At 42.5% G+C, this 19,353-nt stretch overlaps 1 pseudogene; it reads right to left on the bottom strand.

Annotated features, from left to right (window-relative positions):
• Nucleotides 1–8,897: 8,897 nt before the first annotated feature.
• LOC109706126 lies at nt 8,898–13,130 on the bottom strand (annotated as a pseudogene).
• Between the last annotated feature and the right edge of the window lie 6,223 nt (nt 13,131–19,353).

Below are 19,353 nucleotides of genomic sequence, written 5' to 3' on the forward strand. Positions count from 1 at the left end.
AGTATTCTGCTGTGGGACCTTGGGTCCAGCACACATTGACTCTCTGGTCGTGTGTTTCGATCTGGTGATCGAGGTTCGGCGTTGGTACGCCCTAGCTTTTATTTCAGCTTTGCTGTGCGCCCTCGTTGTTGGCTTCGGCCTAGGCACCGGCTTTAGCCGGGTTTGTTTTTGTTTGAGCATACCAGCATGACTTAGTCACCGGCACTTTGGGGGTATTCATGACACCGGATCGGTTTGGCCATGATCGGAGGTGTACTTATCCGATAGGTCGTCCTGCGGGGGGATGGATCAGGTCGGTTGCAGTTGGTGACAGGTAGCGCTTGAGGTCTGCGGACGATACAGCAGGACAGATTTGGGTACAGTTTCTGGTTCAGTACATTGAGGCATTCTTTGCATTGTTTTCTATACAGTAGCAGGTTTATTTATTGCTTCCTATTTATCTGTTGTAGCTACTGTAGTTCTTTTATATCAGCTTAATATAATATTTGTTTATCTATCTCCTTTGGTTTCCGGTGATTACGACTTGCCTTTCGTGGCTCTGTCGTACCCCTGAGAAACCATGGTTGCGCGTTTTCTCACCCCCCTTTCCCCCCTCAGGTGACAGAGACGAGGAGTTGGATTTTGGCTCGACGAGAAGGACGATCTGTTAGACGGAGTGGAACGTACACCCTGGTTATTTCTTTCCCGCATTAGTATTTTTCTTAATAATGGTTCAGTTAGTTGATCTTATGTATGCTTGAATGTATGTGAACTGTTGGTGCTGGTTTTCCTCGTATACATGAGATTGAGTTTTCGATCTGTGGTTTTGGTTCTGTGGAGATTCGGTTTTCTCTGTAGTTGATGCATGTGATTTTCTACCCCTCGAGGTAGTCGGTTTTCAAAATAAAGTTTCCGTGTGGGAAACAGTTTTAAAAAGGTTTCGAACGGTTTTATAATGATTGAATTAGAGTTTGAAACAAAAAGCTTCCGTGTGGGGAGCACTTTTAAATAGGATGTGTTGTTGTATTGTGCATTGCATCAATTCCAGCCGTTAAGGAGTGCTTAGAGGCATGCATCATTTCTAAGGATTGTTAGCTGTATTGGAAATGCATATCATGCTTGGTTGTTGATTGGTAAATGTAGGTTGTATTTGTGATCCTGTTGTATCGTTTGGTACGCGGCCAATACAAAGGAGACTCTGTCCAGTGGACAGAGGAACTTTGTATTTGTGGCGGGTCTGTACGTCGCGTGGGCCAGGTGAAAAAAAAAAAAAAAAAAAAAATGGCACGTTTTCCGCAACTCTGTTTTCAAAAGGCTTTTAAAATCGGCCCGGGGCGTTGACAGATTGTAACGACCCAGCCACTAACAAAATAACTCGTTGCAGCCAATCACCGGCCAAAATGCCTTAAGCCACGTTATTCATTACTATTGTCTTAAGTCTCTTTATAACCAATACACCCATTTTTCCCATCCGATGTGGGGCTATTGGGGATGTCACAGACTCCGCCCCGTGTTAAGCCCTCCCCCCCCCCCCGCCCCTGATGCCTCGTCAGTCCACATCACACACACTAGACCCAGATCACCACGCTATGCTGCAGACTGTCTCGCTTAGACCCGTCATCCAGACCCTGCTCAGCCAAGACTCGCCAACATGTCCAGTTGGTGAACCGGCTCTGATACCAATTGTAACGACCCAGCCCACTAGCAACAATAACTCGTTGGGCCCAATCACCGGCCCAAAATGCTTAAGCCCAGTTATTATTACTAGTGTCTAAGTCTCTTATAAACCCAATGACAACCCCATTCCCATCCGATGTGGGACTATTGGGGTGTCACAGATTCACCATTTTCTAATTATTTTTATCTAAGCATTGAGATAGACGAAATAAGGTTATTTGACCAAACAAAATTTTGATAGTGTTATTTGAAAAATTATAAATTATTAGAAGGTTTATAGAAAAAAAGCCTGAATAGTAGCATGTATATAGAAACATAATAATAATAATAATAATAATAATAATAATCCTGTATATAATGGATGATGTTATTTCTACTTGTTTGTTTAAATTCTCAGACTGATTTGAGCCCTTTAACATAATACCGCGTTTGGTTCACATCTGCATTATTTCTGGGCTATCCTCTGGTTGTGTGGTACTCAGCTCTAGCACATGCAGTGCCTAGCACATTAGTTGTGTTGGTACCATATATTAATATTAATAATAACTTAAGAGCTAATGTGCATGTTTGTACTAATTGGTCTCCATTGATCTCCTCTTATCAAGACACTAGAGGATGTGAAATGGAAAAATTATTAATGTGCTGGGGATCGGAACAATCAAGCTGCAGTTAACTTTTGAAAAGACTCCGATCCTCCACAATATGCAACTTGCTCTCGAGATCTGATGGAACCAAATTAGTGGATTTTTATTAGTGCAATTAGAATATAAAATTGTTTTAGAGTCCAATAAAATTGTAATTTCTAAGAAAATATGTTTCTGGGAAAAGAATTTGTACATGAGAGATTGTTCAAGCTGAATGTACTACTTTTTTACTGATAATATTTTTTTTTTTTATTTCTTGTACTTCTATTATTGTTTTGAATTTTTTGATGTATGACATGACATATTAAGGCATGTGAATTTAAAATTTATTCAAAAATTGATCAATCTTAACCTTGTACCCAAACTCAAGATTGATTCCAAATTCAAATATGAGATTTGTACCCAAGCTAAACAACCTACATGTCTTTTAAAGCGATTCCATATAGGGAACTGAGATTCTTGAACTTATCTATAGGTCACGCCCCGAGCCCGCCTCTTTGGTCGGATTCGGGCACGCCGACAGACTGCTGAACGGACAGAGTCTCCCTTGTACGTCCAAGGCGTCGCAATCAATACCGTACAAGAGGTTCCAACTAGGAACATTATTCAAGCAGAGATTGCATAAGGAAGTATCAAAAATATAAACAACTAGCTATTACAAGCATTCGTCACAATTTAACATTTAGATTACATATTACATTGCTTTAACTAGATTATACTTCCAAATACAATCCAAGTTGCTACAAATTATTACAAGTTTGATTCTTTGTCCTCTATACCCCTAAGCTAGACCACCTCGGGGTACGGCTATCTCTGGTATCTGGGGTAGGGCGCTAACTACGGAGCTACGCCCTTTCTTTGCGCCGTCGCGCCGCTCACGTATGTACCTATAACATCCCAAAACAACGTGGGGTGAGAACCAACTCCATNTTCTGTTTTCGCTCCGATTTCAGCACAGGTCATTCCCAACCTATATTTCACTTCTCTAAATCCAATAAAAATAGTATCTCATACTATTTTTATTTATTTTCACTTTTATATTTAAAATCCGGTATGTTACATTCCGCCGCAACCTCACCGGAGCCATTTAAATGTACACCGTAACTTCATAGTTTTAGAAGTCCGGTACCTTACAACCTATAACACCCCAAAACAACGTGGGGTGAGAACTAACTCCATCGTTCCCAGTGGGTACGGCCACCCAAGGGAAAAGCTCGACCAATAGGTCCAATGAGGCACTGCAACAAGTTAGTCTAATAACATACAACAGATATTTATACATTTACTCGATATTGAACTACATGTCATGCCTCACAATATGCAATATGAAATCATGCAACTATCAAGGTAGATTAATTAATTATACTCATAATTCTTAGCCATTCACTGTTCTTTGCTAATCTTTATTCTTAGCGCTCTTTACTATTTGCTATTCTTTAGCATTAGCCGATCTCTATTTTTTATTCTTTATTCTTTATTCTCTACTAAGGGTACTCACACCTTGGTCATATTATACACAATTGCCACTCTCTCCTAAGGTTACTTTACCTTAGCCAACTATACCACTCGACTCGGTCTTGAGTCAATTAACTGCGGATAATCCGCCCTCAGTCAGGCTCGAGGTGAAGGACGTCTCACATGCACCTCAGTCTTAAATCCTCTCGACTATAGGTCTACTCACAGGGTGAGGATATCCGTCGAACCCCGGACCACAAGTCGCTCAATGGACCCACGGGCGAGGAGAACCATACGTACCCGCGTCCCCAATCTCATACTCAAACTGAGCGAGGAGAACCACACGTACCCGATGAGTCACTGCCAGGCGAGGAGAACCACACGTACCTGCAGTTGCCATTCACTTGCGCTCAGTCGCAAGGCTCATCCGCTGCACTAGCAGCCGCTGCACTAGCAATACTCATTCCTAGGGATTGCGGAATCCACATTCATAAGTCTAGGATTGGTCTTAAACCCTATAATATTGACCTATCTAGGTCCGAATGTCCTTTCCATCCTAGGTCCACTTGACTCTAGGTTCATTATCTTTATCTCACAACCTAGGTTTACTTTTAACTCTAGGTTCAATCCGAACCTATGTTCTCTAACATTAGGTTTGATGCCACTCCGGTTCGACCTATGTTTACTAACACTAGGTTCGATATCATTCTTGTTCAATCTAGGTTCACGACTCTAGGTTCAATGCCACTCGATCTATATGTATATATATGTCCACATGCACGTGTCATTTAACATAGTTCCCTTGGTGTCAACTTACCCTCACTTAGCATTCTTATTATGCCATCATTTATTTTCTTAGCATTAACCACATGCATTCATTTATTGTCTCTATATCATACTTATCACGTATTCATTTAGCATTTCTTACATTAGCATCTCTATATCATGCAACGTTCATTAATCCATGCATTCATCTAGCATTCTCACATTATGTCTATATGCACATACCATTTACTTTATGCTTTCCACTAGCATTATTCACACTATGTCATCATGCGTTATTTGGTAGCCCACGTAGCATTCATCCTATGCTTTCACATGTTCTGTCACTAGCTACCACTATATGCATCAATGATAAATATTTATCTTAGACATACAGGCGACCTAGTCGCTTCGGTAAACACAACCCATCTTGATTGGCTCTCCGATTGCTTGTAGTCACTTGCAATCGGCCTCCCGTGGCACCCGTGACCAGGTTGGGCCCGAACTCTCGCGCGACCACCCGAGTGGCCACCAATCCACAATCCGGAAACTCTGGAGTTATATCTCGATATCACGATGCTCCGGATCCGATCTCGTGATTTTTAGACGTCTATTCCGCGTGTTGCGGCTATCTATACGAAAAATAGTATTTCGTCAATAACTTTGGATTGTCGAACCGAGTGCACCAACGCGTTCGTTATACCCCCTAATTAGGTTTCTACATGATCAAATTAGATCAAAACCCAACTTGGGCAAAACCCCTCTTTGAAATGTCCTAACATGAACTTTGCCCAATCCACCATTTCGATCTCTAGAACAAGCGAAAGAGAGCTTGTTCAACATCTAGGAACTCATTTAGAATCATTCGAACCATTCCTAGAGTGTTTAGAACAATCCCTAGAAATCCACCATTAGAGCACCTTGAAGAACACATGGTTTTCATGTGTTTCCAAGCCTCCACAACGTTCTAAAGCTTGCAAGAAGATCAAATCTCTAAATCTTAGGGTAAAAATTCAAACCCTAGAACTATTCTTGCAAAGCAACTCACCTTAGTCACAAGCTCACCCAAGACCACCTTGTAGGAGAGCTCCAAGATCCTTCCCAAGCCCCAAAATCCTCCAAATCCAACTTCTTCTTTTCCTCCTTGATCTTGAGGAGTTCTTCTAGAGAGAGAAAGAGGGAAATGAGAGAGGGTGAAAGGTGGCTGTGAAAAAGAGAGAGGAGGGGTGTTTGGGATGTTTTATAAGATGCTACAATTGCATCTTGGCCCCCCACATTTTCATATTTGCAGCAGACCAAATCTGTGCTGTCTGCCCAAAGTGTACCGGTACACGGATTTTTGTAACGGTACAAACCTACGCAGAGGCCAAACCCGAGAGCAGCTCTCTCAGTTTCGTAGCATTTGTACCGGTACACTTTCAATGCTGTACCGGTACACATTGCCCAGAATGCTGTTTTGGCTCCGACTCGACTCTACTTTGCGCCGATCAATACCAAAACCTTTCCAACACCTTTAGAGCTCACTTTTGGCTCTTCCAAGCTTACATACATCGAATCTTCATGACTTTTAGAAGTTCGGTATGTTACATTTTCCACCCCTTAAAAAGAATTTCGTCCGCGAAATTCAAACCACACCTCAATTCGACTCATCGAACAATTTGAGGGTTCCAATGCGCTTTCACACTCCGGGATGGCCTCTCTTTCATCGGATCTATCAAAAGGCCCACTACGGAGGATGTGAGACTAGTTTCACTCACATTGGTTAAGCACATCATTGAGAGTGCATTACAGCTCCCGCGAGTCTTAGTGGCAGCGCGAATCGATACTCGACGACTCTACACATTCCAACATCACTCGCAACTAGCTTGCAAAGAACTCCTTTTTGCATTTCTCGCCTTATCTCGGGACACACTCCGATTCGATCACCGGCATTGCTCAAGCAATATCGTTGGTGCATCGACCAATCGCGAGTGCTCCAATCTATCTGGACTTTGCTCTACCACGAGATGGCATATCTCGGCGCATCTCCAATTCAATCCTCAAAGGAGCATTAGTCCCCAAACCATTTGGCTATTCACTATCCAAGTGTCTCCTGGAGACCACTTTATACTTTCTCTCATAAGCCACGGCCAACACCAATCGTTCTCACAACGGATTCACACGAACCACTCATTCGTGACTCTATGCCAAATTTCATCGACAGAGCTAACGGCCAAACCGCTTACCTCGGTTTCCTTGTCACGCCCCAAACCCGAGGCATAACAGACGCCGCATATCTACTAATTTAGTAAATATGCAAGGCTACAAAATCAGACAAAATACATACAAAAGATGATCATAAAAATAGAAATCCAAACTGTCGAAAGATGAGGTCATCAATTTAATTTCAACTAGAATCAAAGAAAATCACATATAAGCAGAAATATAGTTTATTATGCAATTCAAACAAAATTTAGTCTAACTAGTGCTTTAAGTAACAAATATGGGTACGGTGAAATAACAAAGTAGAAACAGATAAACAATGATTATCTACGAAGTTCAAAGTTCATATCTAAATGCAATAGAAATAAGACGAAGAGGCTAGAATCAAATCTAGCTACATCTAACGTTCACTCGCTCCCAGCCCCGCCCTGCGAATCGGTCTCAGTATCTGGGTAAGCAACCATATACCACATTAGTCGGATTAAGCATACAAATAAATAAGTACACAAATTAATTTAAGCGACAGGTTTTTAATTTGCAAAATTTTAGAAAATAAGAATTTATCAAAACTTAAAATTAATATCGGATTGAAACTATAATTTTACAAAGCGTTTTTCTTTCAACACATAAACAAAGTAAACATTAAGTCCCCGGTACTTAACTATATCGTATGATCCGTTGGTGAGATCCAAAGACACCCGAAGGCATAAACAAAACAGAGGCACCCGAAGGTGCAACAAAACAAAGGCGCGGATAAGCGCAGGCACCCGAAGGCGCAAACAAAACAGAGGCGCGGATAGGCACAGGCACCCGAAGGCGCAATACAAAGACGAAGCTTGCTTCTATAACAAAATACATGTCGACATGGCCAACATAGCATAGCAGAATACCAGGAGACATCATAATTCAAAAATTATCCAGTCACTAATTTACAAAACAGAAAACAGATTATCAAATTTCAAAAAGTTTATTTTGCTAAAAGGATCTGTCAATCACAGTTGAAGCTCAATTTACAGAAATATTTAATAATATGCTTAACCCTTAATTTTAAAATCTACAAAATAAGATTTTCATTCAATCGGAATATTTTTCTAAATTATCTTACGAAAAACTAACGGGTGTCCGGTCGCTTATCTTAACACGGCTTCAAAGATGAAATTTATCCAGTCAAAACTGTGCAGAAAATTGATCGTCGGAACCTAAAATAGAGACATGCAATTCTCTATAAACTATCTAAAATGAACATGCAAGGATAATATAATGGTATGCAAATAGGTCGGGAGGGAGCACGAGGGATTTGGAACAATAAAATCGACGAATTTCAACTAGCGATCAAAAGGATGAAGGAGTTTCAAAGATTAAAATATTCCAGGAAGCAAGATAACATGAATGGAGTTTTAAATAATAAACGGAGGATCTAATGCTCAAAAAGAGGGTTTTCAGATGTTAAAATATTAATAGGCAATTTACAATCGAATGAGATCAAAATTAGAAACAAATGAAATTCGCCCTCTCATAGGCGTTTCATCGAACATATAATGGGCATTCCAAAAATGTGTAAAATGTGTGTAGTTTATACAACTAGATTTTATGAAGGATGAGAGATATAAAATTTGACAGTTTAAACGGCAAGAACAGATCACAACGAATCAGATTTCTAATGGTTTAATCCCAAACATTAAAATATAGGTATTCAAAATAACCATACAACAATGAATAAAGAATCAGATCTTATCAAGAATAAGTGTAAGGAAATAAAAGAAAAGACCTTGAAGGCGGAAAAACAATGACGAATCAAAATATCGATGGATGAGGATTACGGCGGAGGCGGCTACGGGTGATGGCGACGACGGCTATGATCAGAGGGCGTCGCGCACGCACGGGCGAAACAGTGGAGGCCGTACGGACATGGAGAGGAGAGCGAGCGAGCGGGAGAGAGAGATGGTCGAATGAGGGAGAGAGATAGATGGATCGGGTGGGGGTAGGCTCGTATGAATAGAAAGGATTTAATTAGTTAGGGCTAATTAAACAACAATATGCCGCCGAGTCCCTTGAAGATCCGAATTTACGAAATGGTCCAAACTTAAAGTGAATTGGAGTCAAAACAAAAAGTTAAGAGTGTGGGGTGTTACATCCACCCCTCCTAAAAGGAGTTTAGTCCTCTAAACTAAACACACCTTAGCTCTCAAAGAGTTGGAGATGCTTCTTCCTCATCTGCTCTTCAAGTTCCCAAGTAGCTTCTCGTTTGGAATGGTTGCTCCACTGGACTTTAACATATGGGATGGTCTGCCTCCTCAAAACTTGCTCCTTTCGGTCCACAATACGTATCGGTTGTTCGTCATAAGACAGATCTTCTCTAAGCTGCAAAGGTTCTGGCACTACCACGTGGCTCGGATCGTGAACGTATTTTCTCAACATAGATACATGAAATACGTTGTGCACTCCAGCTAAAGAAGGCGGTAAGGCAAGTCTGTACGCTACGTCACCAATTCTTTCAAGTATCTCAAAAGGGCCCACATAACGAGGGCTAAGCTTCCCACGGATTCCAAAGCGCATAATACTTCTTGAGGGTGACACTTTCAAGAAGACACGGTCTCCGACTTCAAACTCGAGCGGTCTTCTTCGATTATCGGCGTAGCTCTTCTGCCGACTCTGAGCTGCTCTGAGATGCTCCTTAATCAAATGAACCTTCTCAATAGTTTGCTGCACAATTTCCGGGCCAAGTAGCTTTCTCTCACCAACATCATCCCAACACAGAGGGGATCTACACTTCTTTCCATACAAAGCTTCGAAGGGAGCCATTTGAATGCTGGCCTGGAAGCTATTATTGTAGGCAAACTCAACCGATGGTAGGTGATGATCCCAAGAGCCTTTCATATCGATTACACAAGAGCGTAACATGTCTTCTAAAATTTGAATCGTCCTCTCGGACTGGCCATCTGTCTGCGGATGGAAGGCGGTACTGAAGTCCAGTGTGGTTCCCAAAGCTTTATGTAATCCTTTCTAGAAGTGAGCCACGAACCTTGAATCACGATCAGACATGATCGAAACTGGAACACCATGTAGACGTACTATTTGTGCAATATAGAGCTCCGCTAGTTTCTCCAAAGTCATACCCGTATTTACAGCCAGAAAGTGCGCTGACTTAGTCAATCTATCAACTATGACCCAAATCGCGTCATTGCTCTTCTCACTTCTAGGTAGTCGAGTAACAAAATCCATAGTTATTCTCTCCCATTTCCACTTAGGAATAGGAAGGGGCTGAAGTAAGCCGGCTGATCTCTACTTATCGACTTTCACACGCTGGCAAGTCAAACACTTAGCCATGAACTCTGCAATCTCCCTTTTCATATTACTCCACCAGAAGACGTTCTTCAAATCTCTGTACATTTTGGTTCCTCCAGGGTGCACTGAATATCCCGAATAATGAGCCTCTTTCAAAATTTCATTTTTAAAGTCCGAATCCTTAGGAACGCATAACCGATTCCTAAATCTCAAGGAGCCATCTTCGTGAATTCTAAACTCTGATTGTGCTCCTGATTCCACTAAATGTCGAGTTTTCTGAAGATGTATATCATTCGCCTGGGCTGACTTGATCCTATCAATCAGTGTAGGTTGAACCTGCAGGTTAGCCAGATGAGCTTCAGACCAATGGATGTGAATTTCTATGTCGAGCCGTCTGAGATCCTCTAAAATATGTCGCTGAGAAGTAACCAATGTCGCTATATTCTCTATTGATTTTCTGCTGAGGGCATCGGCTACGACGTTGGCTTTGCCCGGATGATACTTGATGGTCACATCGTAGTCTTTCAACAATTCTAGCCACCTCCTTTGTCTCATATTCAGTTCTTTTTGTGTGAAGATGTATTTTAAACTTTTGTGGTCGGTAAAAATCTCACAAGGCTCGCCGTAGAGGTAATGTCTCCAAATTTTCAGTGCAAAGATTACTGCTGCCAATTCTAAGTCGTGGGTTGAGTAGTTCTCCTCAAATGGCCTCAGCTGTCGGGAAGCATAGGCAATCACTTTATCATTCTGCATCAGGACGCATCCCAATCCTTTCTTCGAGGCATCACTGTAAATAGTGAATCCCTCACCACTAATAGGTAAGGTAAGGATAGGTGCTGATATTAAGCGTTTCTTCAACTCCAAAAAGCTTTGTTCGCATTTATCCGACCACTGAAATTTAACTCCTTTTCGTGTCAACTGAGTCAATGGTGCAGCAAGGCGGGAGAAACCTTTCACAAATCTTCTATAGTATCCTGCTAAACCCACGAAACTCTGAACCTCAGTGACATTGCTTGGTCGTGGCCAATTTTTCACAGCTTTTATCTTTGTAGGATCTACTGAAATACCTTCCTTAGACACAATATGTCCAAGAAAGGAAACACTTTGCAACCAAAATTCACACTTTTTAAACTTAGCGTAGAGCTTCCTTTTTCGAAGAGTTTCCAAAACTATCCTGAGATGTTTCCTATGCTCAGCTGAACTGCTAGAGTACACCAGAATGTCGTCTATGAATACGACAACAAACTTATCCAAGAAGGGTTTGAATACTTTATTCATCAGATCCATGAAAGCGGCTGGAGCGTTAGTCAATCCAAAAGGCATTACCAGAAACTCGTAATGCCCATAGCGTGTGCGAAAAGCAGTTTTGCGTATATCTTCGGCTCTGACCTTCAGCTGATGGTATCCTGATCGTAGATCAATCTTGGAAAAGACTTCTGCACCGCGAAGCTGATCAAATAAGTCGTCGATTCTCGGTAAGGGGTATCGATTCTTCACAGTCATTCTGTTTAGCTCACGATAATTGATACATAATCTCATAGTACCATCCTTCTTTTTGACGAAAAGTACTGGAGTGCCCCAAGGGGAGACACTTGGTCTAATGAATCCCTTGTCCAGAAGTTCCTGAAGTTGCACTTGCAATTCCTTGAGCTCAACTGGTGACATCCGGTAAGGTGTGTTTGAAATTGGATATGTTCCTGGAGCTAAATCAACACGAAATTCAATCTCCCTATCTGGCGGTAGTCCAAGGAGGTCCTCTGGAAAAACATCCGGAAATTCATTTACTATCGGGATGTCTTCTAATCTCGGAGTAATTAAATTCAGATCTTTCACCAGAGCCACAAATCCAGCGCAGCCACTCCTTAAGAGATGAGTAGTCTGAAATGAAGAAATAATCGAAGGTGGAGTGTAAGCTCCATTCCCAAGAAAAGCAAAATTTGCCTTCCCAGGAATGTTGAATTCCACCCGCTTCTCCCGACAATTCAAAGTAGCAAAGTGGGACGAAAGCCAGTCCATCCCCAAAATCACATCAAAGTCTCGCATGTCCATAACATGGAGATTTGCCAATAAGCTCCTATTATCCAATTTGACCATGCTCCTACAAACTCGGTCAATCACAAACTCCTCCCCCAAAGGCGTACCAACACATAAAGTATAATCCAAAGGTTCAAAGGTTAACATAGACTTTCGAACAAAAGCAGAAGATACAAAAGAATGTGTAGCTCCAGAATCAAAGAGAACATAGGCAAAAGCAGAATTTACTGGCAGAATACCTAAGACCACGGCATTAGATGCCTGGGCATCCTGCTGAGAGAGAGCCTGGACACGACCTTGCGTCCGAGGCCTTCCACCTCTAGGCTGACCAGTAGGAGGGGCACGATCACGACCGGCTGAAGCAGCAAATTTCTCCTGAGGCTTGGATCCAGTGCTAGAGTCAGTGCTAAGTAAAGGGCACTGAGCTATCCGATGGTTCAAGTCGCCGCATCTGAAGCAACCGACAGTCACATGTCTGCAGTCGGAATCCTTATGCGACCCTCCACAAACTAAGCATTTCGACTTCTGATCCCGATTTGGTGGTCCACCATGAGGAGCTGGCGTATTACGCGATCTCCCAGAATCACTAGATCTGTCCGACCCTCTTGCATTCCGATCTCCCTTTCTGAAAGAATCTCTATTTCTCTTCTTCTGATTTGCATTGCGCTCCTCTCGAGTCTGTCTCCATACTGAATCTAAGGATTTTGCTCTTGAAACAACTTCGTCGTATGTCTCAAGGTGTAGAGGCGCGAGACCAGTACGGATTTATCCATTCAGTCCTTTTTCAAACCTTTTGCCCTGCGATTCATTTTCATCCACCAATTTCGGAGCAAATTGAGAGAGTCGATCAAACTCGGCCTCGTACTCCCCTACAGACATGGACCCTTGCTTTAGATCTAGGAATTGCCTCTCGAGCTGGCGAAGTTTACTCCTTGGAAAGTACTTAGCATAAAACGCCGATCGAAAATCCTTCCACGAAATGGCTGATAAAACGCTACTGCGAGTCCTCAACTCGCTTTCCCACCAATTATTCGCTCTGCCCTGAAGCATGAAGGTCCTGAATCTGACCTTCTCTTCATCGGTGCACTGCATTGCCGTAAATGCTTTTCCATCTCCTTGATCCAATTTTCCGCTTCGTCCGGGTTTGTAGCGCTCGAAAAAGGTGGAGGAGCAGACTTCTTAAATTCGTTGATGCTCCTCTCTCGAACTCTGGAACTTGGCTCCGCGGCACTAGGAACCGGATTCTGTTGTAAATTTTGTTGCTGAGTCTGAACTAGCCCGACCACAGCTTGTATCAGGGTAGCGACCAGGGGATCCATTGTGGTGCTCTGCGGTAAAGTGGCGGAGTGGGTGGGAATAGTAGGTTGTGGCGGCGGTGGAACAAAACCAGAAGGTGCAGTCGACGGCGGAAATGAAAAGGTAGTGGGAGCGGCCGTCGAAGGTATCCCCGTACTAAAAGTCTGCTGCAGCGGTGGAACAAAAGCCGAAGGGTTCGTTGGAGGCGCTATAGTTGACTGAAGCGGATTTTGGATAGGTGGAACGGCTGCCGAGGACGTGGTATTCAAAAGTAAGGCTAAGGTGACGTCTAGATCTGCATCTCCGGATCTGGCTGGAGGCGGGTTCCTCGGTTGCTCATTATTGGTGTTGCCACGACGGGTCGGACGCACCATCTTAACAGGAGAGGATATCACAAACACGTAAATGCAAAACATTAACGAAAACTGTAAACAATAATCAAATAGAATCAAACACGCGCCTACTTTTTACCCATCCTCACACGTCCTAATAAACTCTCACAATCCTATACCTTAAAGTTACAAAAGATCTTAAACCTAGGCTCTGATACCATTTATCTGTCACGCCCCAAACCCGAGGCATAACAGACGCCGCATATCTACTAATTTAATAAATATGCAAGGCTACAGAATCAGACAAAATACATACAAAAGATGATCATAAAAATAGAAATCCAAACTGTCGAAAGATGAGGTCATCAATTTAATTTCAACTAGAATCAAAGAAAATCACATATAAGCAGAAATATAGTTTATTATGCAATTCAAACAAAATTTAGTCTAACTAGTGCTTTAAGTAACAAATATGGGTACGATGAAATAACAAAGTAGAAACAGATAAACAATGATTATCTACGAAGTTCAAAGTTCATATCTAAATGCAATAGAAATAAGACGAAGAGGCTAGAATCAAATCTAGCTACATCTAACGTTCACTCGCTCCCAGCCCCGCCCTGCGAATCGGTCTCAGTACCTGGGTAAGCAACCATACACCACATTAGTCGGATTAAGCATACAAATAAATAAGTACACAAATTAATTTAAGCGACTGGTTTTTAATTTGCAAAATTTTAGAAAATAAGAATTTATCAAAACTTAAAATTAATATCGGATTGAAACTATAATTTTACAAAGCGTTTTTCTTTCAACACATAAACCGAGGGGGAGCGACCTCCCTCAAGCCAAGACGAAATGTGAGTATCGATCTAATCCTCAACTTGAGGACTCATAGCCACTAGTCACAATGCTAATATTACGATAGGTCTCTACCTATTCATTCTTGCCACTCCCAAGGCTTTACCTTTGACGATGCCAAATGGGTTAAACTATAATCAACGGTTCATCTCTCAATGCAAATCTTGTTTCTATGTCAATGTCACCCATGTTGTCTATTGTCCAAGTCCATTCTCACATTCACACAACTTGAGGGTTCAATCACACATGTCCATTTTGGTTCTATCATCCACTATGTTCGAAACACATAAGTGAAGTCAAACCAAGTTCCACATGTATCTACCTTACTATGCATGAATGGGTGTGTATATGTACATATATGCTCAAGAATAGAGAAAACAGACATAGAAGGGAATCCAACGATTCCGGCGTGCACCCCCCACCTCTATTGGTTGTGTGGGTGTAGATTATGAAAGCTCCCGCACTTTACGAAAGCCGATCCCGTGCCCTATAATCAAAATAGTGCCATATTAGGCCTTTTTGTACACGAACTATACTCTATCACTTTCGCAATGTTAAACGAAGTCGTCCCATGCGTTTAGAACACCCTCAATTAGGTTTCTACGGGGTCAATTTGTCCCCGAAAAACCCTAGGGCAAAAGCCCCAAATCCAAGCCCTAATTTTGTCATTTAGGGTTTCCCCACGAATCGATCCCAACCTTAAGCAAACAATAGCCTAGAATCATCTAAGGAGCACTCTAGTAAGGTTTCTAGACCTTTGGTACCAACTCTAGGGCTCCAAACACCACTTCCAAGGATTCACCATGAGAGCACTTTGAGCTCTCATGGAAACCATGGTGTACATGGCTCAAAAGAGCCTTTAAAGCCTCTGGGGAGCACAAAGCTCCCATTTTCTAAACCAAAATCCAAACCCTAGGCTCATTTCTACCAAAAACTCACCTTAGCCCTAGCTCCTCCAAGTCCTTCTTATAGGAGAGCTTGTAGAACCCTCCAAAGCCTCCAAATCCTCCTCTTCTTCACTTCTTCTTCTTCTTCTCCAAGCCCTAGAGCATGAGTTCTAGAGAGAGAACGAGAGGAAATGGGTGAGAAGGGTGGGAATGGCTGTGGGAGAGAGGGGATGAGTCATATATAGTGTTGTAACAATTGCACTTAAGCCCCTCCACTTGTTTCCTCTTGAGCTGCCCAGACTGGGCATTTTTCGCCGTCGGGGACCGGTCTCCCCGACCAGGGACCGGTTCCCGAACGTGGGTGTTCCAGGACTTAGCCAAATTTTCGAGCTTTTCTGCTGTTGCGCAGCGAGGGACCGGTCTGCCCTTCAGGGACCGGTCTCCCGAGGACCGGTCTCACCACCAGGGACCGGTTGCCTCAGGACTTCCTGGCAGGCTACGCGCACGGGGACCGGTCTCTCCTTCAGGGACCGGTCCCCGAGAGCTTGAAATCTGGGACTTAGCCAGATTTTCAGATTTGCTCTCTCGGGTCCCTTTAGCTTCATTTATGGACTCTAATGCACCTAGGGGTCCATGCTAACTCGTTCCACTTCGGGTTCCGCTCATTTTGACGAAACTCGGCACGATTTACGAGGGACGTAGTATGTTACAAAAGAAGCTAAAACAACTCAAATTCCGATACTAAACTTCAAATTAGAGAAGTCTTAAGCAAAATACCTATCAAAAGCTGCAACTCAGCTTTCCCTGGTGATAGGACCTCAGAAATTCAGTAAGAATCCTTCTCCCCACGTTCCAAAGACTTTCCTTGAGTCTTCCAATCAGCGAGCATCGAGCGTGGCGCGAAATAAGCTCGATTCGGCGATTTTTACTCGAAGAGAGAGAAACCCTAGAGAGAGAAAATGAGATAGGTGCAAAACCTTTTCTCTGAGCTCTAGCATCATCCATCAAGCTCCAGAAGTCATGCTGGGAAGATAAAGATAGGTATTAGATGTGAAATTACCAAATTAGTTTTGCTGCCACGTATCTGCCAATGTGTACCGGTACAAGGTGATGGCTGTACCGGTACACAATGCAAAATTTCTTCAGAAATGCACTTTCTTTCTTCCGGCCATTCAATCACTTCTCTAACTTGTCCAAAAATTTGTCTAAGCCCTTTAGAAGATGTAGGATAGTTCCACTTATCATCCCCATACTCGAACTTCACAATTTGCTAAAGTTCAGTGTACTACAGTCACCCCTTCTAAAAAAAGAAGTTTCTTCCGCGAAACTTTAAACAATTACCTCAAGATTCCGGTGAGAAAAGGTGGGGATAGTGCTCCAGCATTGCACTTTCTAATTCCCATATGGCTTCCCGTTTATCATGGTTGCTCCAAAGGATCTTCACATAGGGTATCTCGCGGTTTCGAAGCCGTTTCACCTCTCGAGCTAGGATTCTCACGGGATGTTCCTCAAAACTCAAATCTTCTCGCAAATCCACTGGGGTATTTTCTAATATGTGGGTTGGATCAAAAACATATTTCCGAAGTGTAGATACATGAAAAATATTGTGCACTCCCAATAGGTTTGGCGGCAAAGCAAGCCGATACGCTACCGGGCCTATCCGCTCCAACACCTCGTAGGGTCCAATAAATCGAGGACTCAACTTTCCTCGAATACCAAATCTCTTAACTCCTTTTGTTAGTGAAACCTTTAAGAATACATAGTCGCCAACCTGGAATTCCAATTCTCGCCGACATTTATCCGCATAGCTCTTTTGTCGACTTTGAGCTGTCAGTAGACGTTCTCGTGCAAGTCGAACTTTAGCTTCGGCCTCTTGTAGCACATCTGGACCCAAAACCAGCCTCTCACCTACTTCACTCCAATGAAGTGGTGATCTACACTTTCTACCATAAAGGGCTTCAAACGGTGCCATTTGAATACTTGCTTGATAACTATTGTTATAAGCAAATTCTGCCATAGGTAGGAACTGTGGCCAACCGCCCTGGAAATCAATCACACAGGCCCGCAACATATCCTCAAGGGTCTGGATGGTACGCTCAGACTGCCCGTCACTCTAGGGGTGGAAAGCAGTACTAAAATCCAATCGGGTACCCAGAGCCTCCTGTAAACTCCTCTAGAAATGTGATACAAATCGGGTATCGCGATCTGAAACAATAAAAGCAGGTACTCCGTGTAATCGCACAATTTCATCAAGGTACAGTTGTGCGAGTTTCTCTCCTGATCAAATCGTATGAATCAGAATAAAGTGGGCAGATTTGGTCAATCTGTCCACAATCACCCAAATCGCATCATGGCCTGCCTGTGAGCGAGGTAATCCAACAATAAAATCCATAGTAATCCTCTTCCATTTCCACACGGGTATGGGTAAACTCTGAAGCTTTCCTGCTGGAAGTCGATGTTCAGCTTTAACCTGCTAACAGGTTAAGCACTTAGCTACGAAGTCTGCAACTTTCTTTTTCATTCCATGCCACCAGTAAATCAACTTCAAATCTTTATACATTTTCGTACTTCCGGGATGCAAGGTATACGGTGCCCGATGTGCTTCCTTTAAAATTTTCTCTTTAATATCTGAGTTTGCTGGTACACAAAGTCGATTGCAGAATTTTAACAACCCCTGATCATCCACTCGAAAGTCACCAACATAATCAACAGTGATCTTTGCTCGAATCTTTTGCAGAAATTGGTCTTGAGCTTGCTTTTCTTTAATTCGATCGATCAGGGTAGGTTGCACAACCAATGACATAAGTCGCCAAGGCGTGTCAGGAGCTACAACTTTCAAATTCAACTGTTCTATTTTCTTTACCAAAAGCGGTTGCGTGGTTATCGACATCGCCAAATTTTTCGTCGATTTTCGACTTAAAGCATCTGCTACAACATTAGCTTTTCCCGGGTGATATAGAATAGTCAAATCATAATTCTTGAGCAACTCCAACCATCTGCATTGTCTCAAGTTTAGTTCCTTTTGAGTAAACAGATACTTTAAGCTTTTATGATCAGTGTAAACTTTGCAACGCTCGCTGTAGAGGTAGTGGCGCCAAAGCTTTAGGGCAAAAACCACAGCTGCCAACTCTAGATCATGTGTAGGGTAATTCTTTTCATAATCCTTTAACTGGCGGGATGCATAAGCAATGACTCTGCCATTCTGCATTAGAACACACCCCAATTCATTCAGCGACGCATCACTGTAAATCACGTAATCCACCCCAGTAACAGGTAGTGCCAGAACCGGGGCGGTAGTCAATCGTTCTTTCAGCTCCTGAAAACTTCTTTCACAGGCTTTATTCCACAGAAATTTAGCTTCTTTTTTTGTGAGTGGGTGAGCGGAGTCGACATCTTCGCAAATCCTTCTACAAACCTTCGGTAGTATCCTGCCAAACCAAGGAAACTCCGAATCTCAGTAACACTGGTCGGCCTAGGCTAATCTTTAATGGCTTCAATCTTCTTTGGATCCACAGCTATCCCTGTTTCTGAAATTATATGTTCCAGAAATGCTACTTCTCGAAGCCAAAATTCGCATTTCTTTAACTTTGCAAACAGTTTCTTTTCTCGAAGTACTTGCAACACCATTCTTAAATGGTTTTCATGCTCCTCGTCACTTCGAGAATAGATCAAGATATCGTCGATGAACACGACCACAAACCTGTCCAAATAGGGCTTGAAGACACGGTTCATTAAATCCATAAAGGCTACCGGGGCATTTGTCAGTCCAAATGGCATAACTGTGAATTCATAATGCCCATACCGTGTCCTAAAAGCAGTCTTTGAAACATCTTCAGGCTTGATCTTAAGCTGATGATAACCTGATTGCAAATCAATTTTGGAATATACTTTCGATCCTTGCAACTGATCGAATAAATCATCGATTCTGGGCAATGGATA

The sequence above is a fragment of the Ananas comosus genome, unplaced genomic scaffold (assembly GCF_001540865.1).
Source record: "Ananas comosus cultivar F153 unplaced genomic scaffold, ASM154086v1, whole genome shotgun sequence".
NCBI lineage: Eukaryota > Viridiplantae > Streptophyta > Magnoliopsida > Poales > Bromeliaceae > Ananas > Ananas comosus.